We start from the raw sequence: 12,577 nt of genomic DNA, 5'->3' as shown, positions 1-12,577 counted from the left end.
CTCTTCTTGGACCTTTCTTCTATAAATGTTGGTTTCCTTAGCCAGAACACGTACGTTTTTAAAATTGATGTCAGAGCCACAGTTCTGATGATGTTCCGCTACTGCCGATTTTACACTTTGTTTTAGCCGCGTGTGTTACTCGTGTACCTTAATGCGTTCTTTGACAGTCCTTCCCGTTCTATATACACTTTGCCTCAGCCACATGTCACTTGACACACGCCTGCATTGTGGAGGCAGTTTCATCGAAAAAAATCTTTTGTTTTGACTAAAGAAAGATGTCTGGATCCCATTTTCCTTTAGAATGTAGCGGAACATCATGAGAACTGTGACTCTGAAAGCGATTTTAATAACGTACGTGTGCTGGCTGAGGAAACCATTTCTAGAAGAGAGGTCCGAGAAACGGTTGAAATTTCCAAGAATGCATGCAATTTCAAGAGGCTTCTGGCGTCGTGGCCTCCCGCCATCAAGAAAGTGCAATATAAACAGTCACCTCAGCGGACAACAATATCTTGGGTAAACATTCCCCCTCTCTTGCTCTGTCCGTTACGCATCTAGCCAATGATGAAGGCCAATCAATAACTCTTCCCCAGCGTAAGTGCGAAATAGTGCCTTTCTATCCGATGACGATGGGCCACCGTTAGTATCAACGAGAGTCTAGCCAATAACGCACCTTGTTCTGCGCCAGCGCGGGAATATTAGCCTATGACAATTGCCCACCAATTGTAGCCATAAGAATTTTAACCAACACTGCCACTTCTCCAGCACAGACGCAGGAGAACTCCCTTTATAAGGGAACACGGCTCTGGTCCCTGACAGTGTTCTAGCAGTAATGGACACCGAAACATCCTGAAGAAGATGCCAGAAGACGGGTCGAAACGTCGATTATTTTAGAGGAAATATGCCGTGGCCTAACAAACCAGAAGATTTTAACTTCAAAGTTTGGAGACTTCTTGGGAACTGATGATCAAGTGCCCCAAGGTTACTTGCAACTACATTTATGTGATACGTATTCCGAGGGCATTGTAGAAATATATGGGTTGGACCATCTTCTTCTCCGCAAATACATAGACGGTTGACTCTTAAATTGAATCTATAGAGTTGTTTTTTTAACTTCCTTTGATTTGGGTGTCCTCGACTATTCTTCTTGCCAGTCCGACGACAGCAGCTTTCTGAAGGTGGGTACAATATATGTGAGAAGGAGTACCGAACCCCTATAATTAAACTTTGCCTATTTAACACGTTATAAGGCGGAAACTAATTACTGTACGAGGACCAAACCCGGTATCATTAATGTCAAGGACATGTGGAAGAGAAATAAAGCAGAATCAGTTAGACTGAAACACTTTTAATGTGCTGCAATGGTACATTATAGCATTACATAACGGTTGCATTACTGCTACAAAAGGGTCTCAATATGACGCCCATCACTATTGCATTCTGCACAGCAGAACGAAGCATGTCCGTAGGTATGGTGGCTACCTCTCTTTATATGCTGCGCTTCAAATCAGCACATGTGTGAATGTCCCCTAGCAAACCCTGTAATTCAGGTAGCCGCACAACCCGAAATCACAGTGAGTGAGACCAGGTGATCCTGCCGGCCGAGGATTTGGGGCCGACCGGAGTGGCCATGCGGTTCTAGGCGCTACAGTCTGGAACCGAGCGACCGCTACGGTAGCAGGTTCGAATCCTGCCTCGGGCATGGATGTGTGTGATGTCCTTAGGTTAGTTAGGTTTAATTAGTTCTAAGTTCTAGGCGACTGATGACCTCAGAAGTTAAGTCGCATAGTGCTCAGAGCCATTTTTTGAGCATTTGGGAACGATCCGCTGATAATTCGATTATTTCCAAATGTGTTTCGGAGAAGCGCGTTAACTTCACGAGCGATGTGCTGTGGGACCCCATCTTGCATGAAAGTGCTGAGTTCAATGCATCTCTCTCCTGCAGGGCGGGTATGACGTACTGGCGAAATAATCTCAGTAACGCCAACCAGTCACACTGCACGTCTCTGGTCCTTGAGCGCCAACCAGTCCAAAAAAGAATGGGCCAATGATGAACATAGGCAGTGAGGCCACAACATACGGTGACACGCTCACTATACAGAGGACCTTCATGCACAGTGACTGGAGGAGAAGAATTTTGGAAATTTGAGGTAAGGTCTTATGGGACCAAACTGTTGAGGTCATCGGTCCCTAAGCTTACGCTCTACTTAATCTGACTTAAACTAACTTACACTAAGGACAACACACACACCCATGCCCGAGGGAGGACTCCAACCTCCGACGGAAGAAGCCACGCAGACCGTGACAAGGTGCCCCAGACAGCGCGGCTACTCCGCGTGGCTGAGGAGAAGATCCCTACACTCGGCAATTCTATCTGTTCACCTCAACCGTCAGAGAAAAATGAGCTTCGTCTGTCCACAGGATGGTCCAGGGCCAGCCCTCGTCAACTTCAATCCATGCGAAAAAGTGGAAAACAAAATCAACACGTTGTTGTGCGTTCTAAGGTGCAAGCTGCTGTACGCTATGGATCTTGTACGGATACCATTTGAGAATGGTTCGGAGCACCTCCCATGCAATAGATCACGGGATGTTCAACTGTCGTGACACAGCAGGTGCACTGCCTGACAATCGGGAACTGGTCCCAGCGTTGTCTTCCATAGCAACAGCGATTTTATGAACCACCTGTGGTGCAATTGGTCATCGGCCTCTTCCCGAAGCGACGCCCAGTTCTCCCGTTGGTTCTAACTTCTTCATCATGCTCCGCCCGGCAGGTGGAGAAAGACGCTTCCGTAATCCTTTCAGCCGGCGATATTCTCGAAGCAGCTGCAGCATTACTGCTGTCTTGATAACAGACCTCCATCAACAGTGCCCTGCTTCTTTTGTCCAAGCTCTTGTTGACACGTCAACAAGGGCACTGCGGGTGTGTGAGTCTATGAATCACGATGACTGATCACGGTATCAGGCGGCCCTCTTTGGAACTGGTCGGCGACGCTGTGGCGCATGGAAATCATGTACCCAATATTGTGGACATTAATGTTATCAAGTTTGGTACTCGTACAGTAATTAGTTTCCATGGTATAACGTGTTAAATAGTAAAAGTTTAATTATCATCACCTGGCCTATCGTATTTAATATCTGCATGTAGAATGCTTTCTTTGCTAGGACATTTATTTATTCTTTCCCAGGTATTCGAGAGTTGCCTCTCAACCACACCATCGCAAAGTTGCGATTGCTCCTTTGCACCCAGAATGCTTACAGGTTAGTAGCGCAAGCGGTTCTGAGGTATCTGTTATAGACCCATGCTGAAACAGCCATATTAATACATGGTGTAGCCTCCACCCGTGGCAATGCTGGCGTCTATCCTGACAGCTAGTCGATCGTACAGATGACGAGTACGGTCATAAGATACGTTATTCCATGCCTGCTCGAACTGTTCACGTAGTTTTGTTAGAGTTGTTGGCTGACGAGTCGCACGAGTGACTCCTCGTCGAATCACATCCCACACATGCTCGACTGGAGATAAGTCCGGAGATGATGCTGGCCACAGAATTTGCTGCACATCATGCAGAGCGCGTTGAGTTTCGCAGGTAGGGTGTGGGCGAACATTATCCTGTTGGAACAACACATCACCTTCCTGTTACAGGAACATCAAAAGAATGGGTTTGACAAAATTCTGGATGTTCAGAGTTCTGGTTAGCGTCCCTCCAGAAACACCGAAGGTGAACGATACCAAAAGGCCTGGAGTGAGGCGAGTGTGTCCTGGAGGAATCCACTCTGAGGCAGTACTCACCAAGTATGCACAAACGACCTTTACCTTCGTGGAGTGTGTAATGGTCGCCTAGTCGTAGATATTGCTAATTGCTATAATCGCACTATTTCACTCCAATTTACGGAGCTTGTTAGCACTTGATGTTAGGTTGGCGCCATTAAAATGCATTGTAGTAATCGCTGCTGCTTGCTGCATCGCTGCTGTGTCTCGATGCTGATGCTGGCTCTAAATCTGGTTGTCTAGGGTAAAAACATGAGGTCCCGTGTTTTTTATGTGCTGTTGATGATAAAGAACGAGCGAAACCAACAAATATGTAAACATCAAATATTTATTACTCTGGTGGCCATCTTAATTCCACTGTCCACCAAAGACCATGACACAACACAAAGTAGTACTTCCTTTACACGTTCTTTGCATTGTTTATCCACCTCAAACAATAACATACAAACACACTTTACCAAAGTGACGTTCCGACTGTCTCCCGACCCTTCTTGCTGCTTGTATTTATAGCATTGTCAAAGAACTACTAAAAAGAGGTATAGTTTATAAGTCACATGTACATCTGTTATCATAATTTGTGCAGATAAGTTATTAATTTGCATCGAGTGACATAATTTAACATGTTATTAAAATGACAGACAGATTTGTTGGCTTGACAGAGTAATTCTTTGTTACAAAAAGGCCGTGTTTTTAGAAGTTTGTCAATTGACTTCTCTAATTTGCATAAATAAGTAAATAACATGAATTATTAAGAATTACATTGGTTTTCGTCTAAAATAGGATTGATTACGTGAATACTGAGTGAAAACGCTCCTAGTGAACAAATAGGTTTCACTGGGTGATTTTTATTTAAGGATATCCAAAATACCTAAGTTGGCCACTATTTTTCGTACTTCATATTAATTATTTAAGATAAACTTAGTGTTTTTACATGATGACATTTGCTGTATCAGTGATCAAGTGATATTAACTTTTGTGTGGGTCAGTTATTCAGTATAATTTAATGGGTTGACTGTTTATGGAGACACGTTGTGCAATCATTGTTAACATACACAATAACTTTTCTTTAATCATAAATACTCGTTAAACTGGTTGAATTTGGAGGGTATCGCATACTTCATTAAAGTAAAGCCTTTATTATATTCCGTTACAAGTGGAATCTGCGTTCACTGCTGCAGACCATGGCTTACCATTCCAAGAGACCCTCTGCTGGCACGAGTTACGGCATGTAAGTCGATGCTGCGTGAATAGAGGTCAGGCGAGATGTGTGTGTGCCCATAATCCTACTGATAATAGTTCGTCGCTATAGTTCGTGTTGACAGGTCTGGGCTCACAAGCCCTCTTATTGTGCTGTGGTAGCTGTACAGCCTGTCACTGCTGGCCTTACAATACGACGATCCTGGCGGGCAGCTGTGCTATGTGGACGTCCAGAACCTCATTCACAGGTGTGAGAATGTTCGCGTGACCACTGATACCGGCATAGCTGCACAACGCTAGGTGCAAATTGAAACGCGTATAGTGCGTAATTGTAATCGCATTGAAAGCAGGTGTTGACAGATGTGAAAATTACCGAACTATCAGTTTAATAAATCACGGCTGCAAAATACTAACACGAATTCTTTACAGACGAATGGGAAAACCTGTAGAAGCCGACCATGCGGAAGAACAGTTTGGATTCCGTAGAAATGTTGCAACACGTGAGGCATTACTGACCCTACGACTTATCTTAGATGATAGATTAAGGAAAGGCAAACCTACGTTTCTAGTATTTGTAGACTTAGAGAAAGCTTTTGACAATGTTGACTGGAATACTCTCTTTCAAATTCTGAAGGTGGCAGGGGTAAAATACAGGGAGAGAAAGGCTATTTACAATTTGTACAGAAACCAGATGGCAGTTGTAAGAGTCGAGGGACATGAAAGGGAAGTAGTGGTTGGGAAGGGAGTGAGACAGGGTTGTAGCCTATCCCCGATGTTATCCAATCTGTATATTGAGCAACCAGTAAAGGAAACAAAAGAAAAATTCGGAGTAAGAATTAAAATCCATGGAGAAGAAATAAAAACTGTGAGGTTCGCCGATGACATTGTAATTCTGTCAGAGACAGCAAATGACCTGGGAGAGCAGCTGAACGGAATGGACAGTGTCTTGAAAGGAGGATATAAGATGAATATCAACAAAAGCAAAACGAGGGTAATGGAATGTAGCCGAATTAAATCAGGTGATGCTGAGGGAATTAGATTAGGAAATGAGACACTTAAAGTGGTAAATGAATTTTGATATTTGGGGAGCAAAATAACTGACGATGATCGAAGTAGAGAGGATATAAAACGTAGACTGACAATGGCAAGGATATAATTTCTGAAGAAGAAAAATTTGTTACCATCGAGTATAGATTTACGTGTCAAGAAGTCGTTTTTGAAAGTATTTGTGTGGAGTGTAGCCATGTATGGAAGTGAAAAGTGGGCGATAAAAAGTTTAGACAAGAAGAGAATAGAAGCTTTATAAATGTGGTGCTACAGAAGAATGTTGAAGATTAGATGGATAGACCTCGTAACTAATGAGGACTTATTGAATAGAGTTGGTGAGAAGAGAAATTTTTGGCACATTTTGACTAGAATAAGGGGTCGGTTGGTAGGACATGTTCTGAAGCATCAGGGGATCATCAGTTTAGTATTGGAGGGCAGCGTGGAGTGTAAAAATCGTAGAGGGAGACCTAGAGATGAATACACTGAGCAGATTCAAATGGATGCAGGTTGCAGTAGGTACTGGGAGATGAAGAAGCTTGCACAGGATAGAGCTGCATGGAGAGCTGCATCAAACCAGTCTCCGGGCTGAAAACCACAACAACAACATGGCGCGTGTGGCACCACGCACCACAGCGTGCATTTTTGTAACTTCACAGGTTCATATGGGACCGCGCAAATTGGGATGTGACGCGACGTGGACGCGACACGCGCCTGCGCCACGTGGCGCGGCGTTGTGGTTGAGGCACAGTTTCTCGCGACGCGCGTCACGCGTCCACTGTGGGAGGAGTGAGGCGGGGAGCGGGAAGGCAGTCCTGCCATATGCTCACTTCGGCATTGTGCATATGGGCAGTGGAAATATTGCCCATACGAAAAAATACAGCCTTACAATATACAGAATTTTATTGTCACTAAGTAGTGTTTCCTTTTTCAGCTATTTAAGAGCTCAATCTCTTTTCATTAGTATATAATACTTTCAAGTTACATATATCTGTACAGTTTTTTGTTTTGTTTATTCTTTCGTCAAGAACAATGCCCAGTTCAATAACTGATGAGCCATTTGCCACTGCGATAGTATCTTCTGCCTCCACAAGGTTTTTCAGATTTGTAAGAAGGAACAGACGAGTCATCCTGAGGGTAGTGAATAAGAAGTACGAAATATCATGTAATCTAGAAGCAAGGCAGGAAAGTAAAACAAGGTTATCTACTGCCTGGCCGTTATCCTACGATCTGTTGTAAAAAGTCCAAAAGGCGTACTTTTCACCGGTATGACCCCTTTTGTGCCTCTGTCAAAAAACTATAATCACTTGGTTATGGATGTAAAAAGAGACATTATACCATACTACACACATGTGGACATCGCATTTTGCACTGCAAGCTAGAAACATTCGAGAAGCCGTTATGAATAACAATGACCTAAGTGGCTCGTCGAGACGAGAAAAAGCATTTCAGTGGTTGCATACACATTATCAGCATTAATAAACTAATTATTGAACAGCCAACGCAAATGAATAAATGGTCGGTATTAATCGGAAAATGTGAGTGTCCTGAAAGAGTGTGGTGATTTGATATATTTAATTTGTTGAGATGTATTGCTGACAAAGACAGATCTACTTTAATGAGATTGTTTTTCGAACGACGTGAACTCTTCCGCTCACAAGACACACCTGGCTAGCTTCCGCATTCCTATCGCGCACATTGTTCTCAGCTCCCGACAATACACTGACCATTGATTTGTGCGACGCATCATTTGTTTACTTTTCTCAGTAACAACTATTTTCTTCGTGAATCACTCGTTACCAGCTTGGAAAGCCGTAGGTGAATAACGAGCATCTGCCGCGTGCCTGTCATTTCCTCTGAAGGGAACGCTCGTCATTATGTGAATACTGCTCGGATGAAGAAAAGGAATAAAATCCTTTGCTAAGTTTCCATTCCTGTCATTCAGTGTTAAAACTACGATGGGTTACGGGGATTCAAGCAAAATTCCAAAGAAATGGCAATTTATTTTTGTGCGAAAAGCTAACTTTTTCTCATTCGAAGAAGCATCGCCATTTATGAGCAACGGGCACATTTCTCTTGTTGACAGATTTAATTGTACTTCTTTTGCCAAAAAACAGTATAATTTGCACAAACCCAACTTGCAGCAGCTATTGCGACAGAATTCTGAAACAGAGTGTTTCATTAAACAAGTAATTGGCGACCAGAGAGCTCAATAGCTTGCGAAAAACCTCATTGTGTCGGTTTGCAGTAACATAAAAGAAGGAATTTCATGTTTATTTTCATACACGAAACTCTTGTTTCACTAGCGGTCGATAACTCTTTAAAAATTGTAGCCACTGAAGTGAAAAAAAATCAAACAAAAAACTGAACTTCTGATATATCGCCATAGATAAGTAAGTTCCGCGTGTTTACGAATTGGCAAAGTACTCTCGTCCTTGTGTGCTATTATTCTACAAAATCTCGTTTCGATGTCTGGAGGGGTTTAGGAGACATCAAACGTGTGACTATTTCATTCTCGCGGGCGTGAGATCGGGAGTGAGCGCACTACATAGGATCAATTTTCTCGGGATCGGAAGCAGATACATCTACATCTACATCTATACTCCGCGAGCCACCTTACGGTGTGTGGCGGAGGGTACTTATTGTACCACTATCTGATCCCCCCTTCCCTGTTCCATTCACGAATTGTGCGTGGGAAGAACGACTGCTTGTAAGTCTCCGTATTTGCTCTAATTTCTCGGATCTTTTCGTTGTGATCATTACGCGAGATATATGTGGGCGGTAGTAATATGTTGCCCATCTCTTCCCGGAATGTGCTCTCTCGTAATTTCGATAATAAACCTCTCCGTATTGCGTAACGCCTTTCTTGAAGTGTCCGCCATTGGAGCTTGTTCAGCATCTCCGTAACGCTCTCGCGCTGACTAAATGTCCCCATGACGAATCGCGCTGCTTTTCGCTGGATCATGTCTATCTCTTCTATTAATCCAACCTGGTAAGGGTCCCATACTGATGAGCAATACTCAAGAATCGGACGAACAAGCGTTTTGTAAGCTACTTCTTTCGTCGATGAGTCACATTTTCTTAGAATTCTTCCTATGAATCTCAACCTGGCGCCTGCTTTTCCCACTATTTGTTTTATGTGATCATTCCACTTCAGATCGCTCCGGATAGTAACTCCTAAGTATTTTACGGTCGTTACCGCTTCCAATGATTTACCACCTATGGCATAATCGTACTGGAATGGATTTCTGCCCCTATGTATGCGCATTATATTACATTTATCTACGTTTAGGGAAAGCTGCCAGCTGTCGCACCATTCATTAATCCTCTGCAGGTCTTCCTGGAGTACGTACGAGTCTTCTGATGTTGCTACTTTCTTGTAGACAACCGTGTCATCTGCAAATAGCCTCACGGAGCTACCGATGTTGTCAACTAAGTCATTTATGTATATTGTAAACAATAAAGGTCCTATCACGCTTCCTTGCGGTACTCCCGAAATTACCTCTACATCTGCAGATTTTGAACCGTTAAGAATGACATGTTGTGTTCTTTCTTCTAGGAAATCCTGAATCCAATCACAAACCTGGTCCGATATTCCGTAAGCTCGTATTTTTTTCACTAAACGTAAGTGCGGAACCGTATCAAATGCCTTCCTGAAGTCCAGGAATACGGCATCAATCTGCTCGCCAGTGTCTACGGCACTGTGAATTTCTTGGACAAATAGGGCGAGCTGAGTTTCACATGATCTCTGTTTGCGGAATCCATGTTGGTTATGATGAAGGAGATTTGTATTATCTAAGAACGTCATAATACGAGAACATAAAACATGTTCCATTATTCTACAACAGATTGACGTAAGCGAAATAGGCCTATAATTATTCGCATCTGATTTATGCCCCTTCTTGAAAATGGGAACGACCTGCGCTTTCTTCCAGTCGCTAGGTACTTTACGTTCTTTCAGAGATCTACGATAAATTGCTGATAGAAAGGGGGCAAGTTCTTTAGCATAATCACTGTAGAATCTTACGGGTATCTCGTCTGGTCCGGATGCTTTTCCGCTACTAAGTGATAGCAGTTGTTTTTCAATTCCGATATCGTTTATTTCAATATTTTCCATTTTGGCGTCCGTGCGACGGCTGAAGTCAGGGACCGTGTTACGATTTTCCGCAGTGAAACAGTTTCGGAACACTGAATTCAGTATTTCTGCCTTTCTTCGGTCGTCCTCTGTTTCGGTGCCATCGTGGTCAACGAGTGACTGAATAGGGGATTTAGATCCGCTTACCGATTTTACATATGACCAAAACTTTTTAGGGTTCTTGTTTAGATTGTTTGCCAATGTTTTATGTTCGAATTCGTTGAATGCTTCTCTCATTGCTCTCTTTACGCTCTTTTTCGCTTCGTTCAGCTTTTCCTTATCAGCTATGATTCGACTACTCTTAAACCTATGATGAAGCTTTCTTTGTTTCCGTAGTACCTTTCGTACATGATTGTTATACCACGGTGGATCTTTCCCCTCGCTTTGGACCTTAGTCGGTACGAACTTATCTAAGGCGTACTGGACGATGTTTCTGAATTTTTTCCATTTTTGTTCCACATCCTCTTCCTCAGAAATGAACGTTTGATGGTGGTCACTCAGATATTCTGCGATTTGTGCCCTATCACTCTTGTTAAGCAAATATATTTTCCTTCCTTTCTTGGCATTTCTTATTACACTTGTAGTCATTGATGCAACCACTGACTTATGATCACTGATACCCTCTTCTACATTCACGGAGTCGAAAAGTTCCGGTCTATTTGTTGCTATGAGGTCTAAAACGTTAGCTTCACGAGTTGGTTCTCTAACTATCTGCTCGAAGTAATTCTCGGACAAGGCAGTCAGGATAATGTCACAAGAGTCTCTGTCCCTGGCTCCAGTTCTGATTGTGTGACTATCCCATTCTATACCTGGTAGATTGAAGTCTCCCCCTATTACAATAGTATGATCACGAAACTTCTTCACGACGTTCTGCAGGTTCTCTCTGAGGCGCTCAACTACTACGGTTGCTGATGCAGGTGGTCTATAGAAGCATCCGACTATCATATCTGACCCACCTTTGATACTTAACTTAACCCAGATTATTTCACATTCGCATTCGCTAATAACTTCACTGGATATTATTGAATTCTTTACTGCTATAAATACTCCTCCACCATTGGCGTTTATCCTATCCTTGCGGTATATATTCCATTCTGTGTCTAGGATTTCGTTACTGTTCACTTCCGGTTTTAACCAACTTTCCGTTCCTAATACTATATGCGCACTATTCACAGATACAGACCTCCTCTCAAGACCAAAGAAAAGTCCAACATGTTAGCTAAATTTCATACGCAGCATCATATGGTGTAGTACGCTCCAAACTCAAAATCATAGCAACCCCTATTTTTCATTGCAAACTTTTCGTTTTTGCGTAGTGTTTTGCTAAAATGTGTATATCGCAATAAATATGACCATTAGCTTTTTTTTTTTTTTTTTAAATCTCATATTGTTCGCTTTTATCTGCTCGGGGCGGACGTCGTAAGACATCCGTTTAAGTTCGTTGTTGATCGATTAACTCAGTTTTTTTTTTTATTACAGAGGGCAGCTAACCCTCTGACCGAACACGCTGAGCTACCGTGCCGGCAAAGCGAGACGATGGGCACTTCACCACGAAGCTGACATATAACGCTACAAGCAAGCTATAAATGAAATATATTTACTGAATAGATTCTGTAAAAACGTTTGAGAAAGATTGCAGTGTGCGCGAGCTTCGTTTCTGTCAGCGCAGAGCGTCGCCAACCGATGCGTGCAAAGTATGTGTACGCGTCTCAATATGCGTCGGACCCGCGCGACACGTGCGGAAAGTGCGCGTCTCGCTGAAGTGTTGTGACACGTCACACGTGCTTTAAGCGTCTCAATTTGCGCTTAGCCTTACTTCGCACACGTTCGCAACACACCGAGGCTTCCGCTTTTTTCCCTTTATTGTTATTTTCAACCTGTACATAAACGTAGGCCGGCAGCGGCCTATTTACGCCGCTCTTCGGCCGTAGAAAAAGAAACAAACAGGAAAACGTAAAAAGAAACGTACATGGAGGATGAAAACAGGAAACATACATAATGAAATAAAGGAAGGCGTTCACGGACGCACTGGTTGTATAAAAAAGTTCAGCACTATACACAAACGGAGACAGCCGGCCAAGGTGGCAGAGCGGTTCTGGGCGCTACAGTCCGGAACCGTGCTGCTGCTACGGTCGCAGGTTCGAATCCAGCCTCGGACATGGATGCGTGTGATGTCCTTAGGTTAGTTAGGTTTAACTAGTTCTAAGTTCTAGGGGACTGATGACCTAAGTTCAGTCCCATAGTGTTCACAGCTATTTGAGCCAAACGGAGACACACAATTGCACATGTGAACGTAAGAGCACTGAAGGAGAGACACTGATGAACTGACGCAAAAAGAAACACTTGCACAGGGGTGACGAACTGCGGTGCACTAAAATATACTGTTTGCACGAAATAGTTGGGGGCCTGCCATAGGGAAGAGGGAGTATAGGAGG

Source organism: Schistocerca nitens, chromosome 5 (genome assembly GCF_023898315.1).
Source record: "Schistocerca nitens isolate TAMUIC-IGC-003100 chromosome 5, iqSchNite1.1, whole genome shotgun sequence".
In the NCBI taxonomy this organism is placed as follows: domain Eukaryota; kingdom Metazoa; phylum Arthropoda; class Insecta; order Orthoptera; family Acrididae; genus Schistocerca; species Schistocerca nitens.
Note: the sequence above shows the minus strand (reverse complement) of the source record.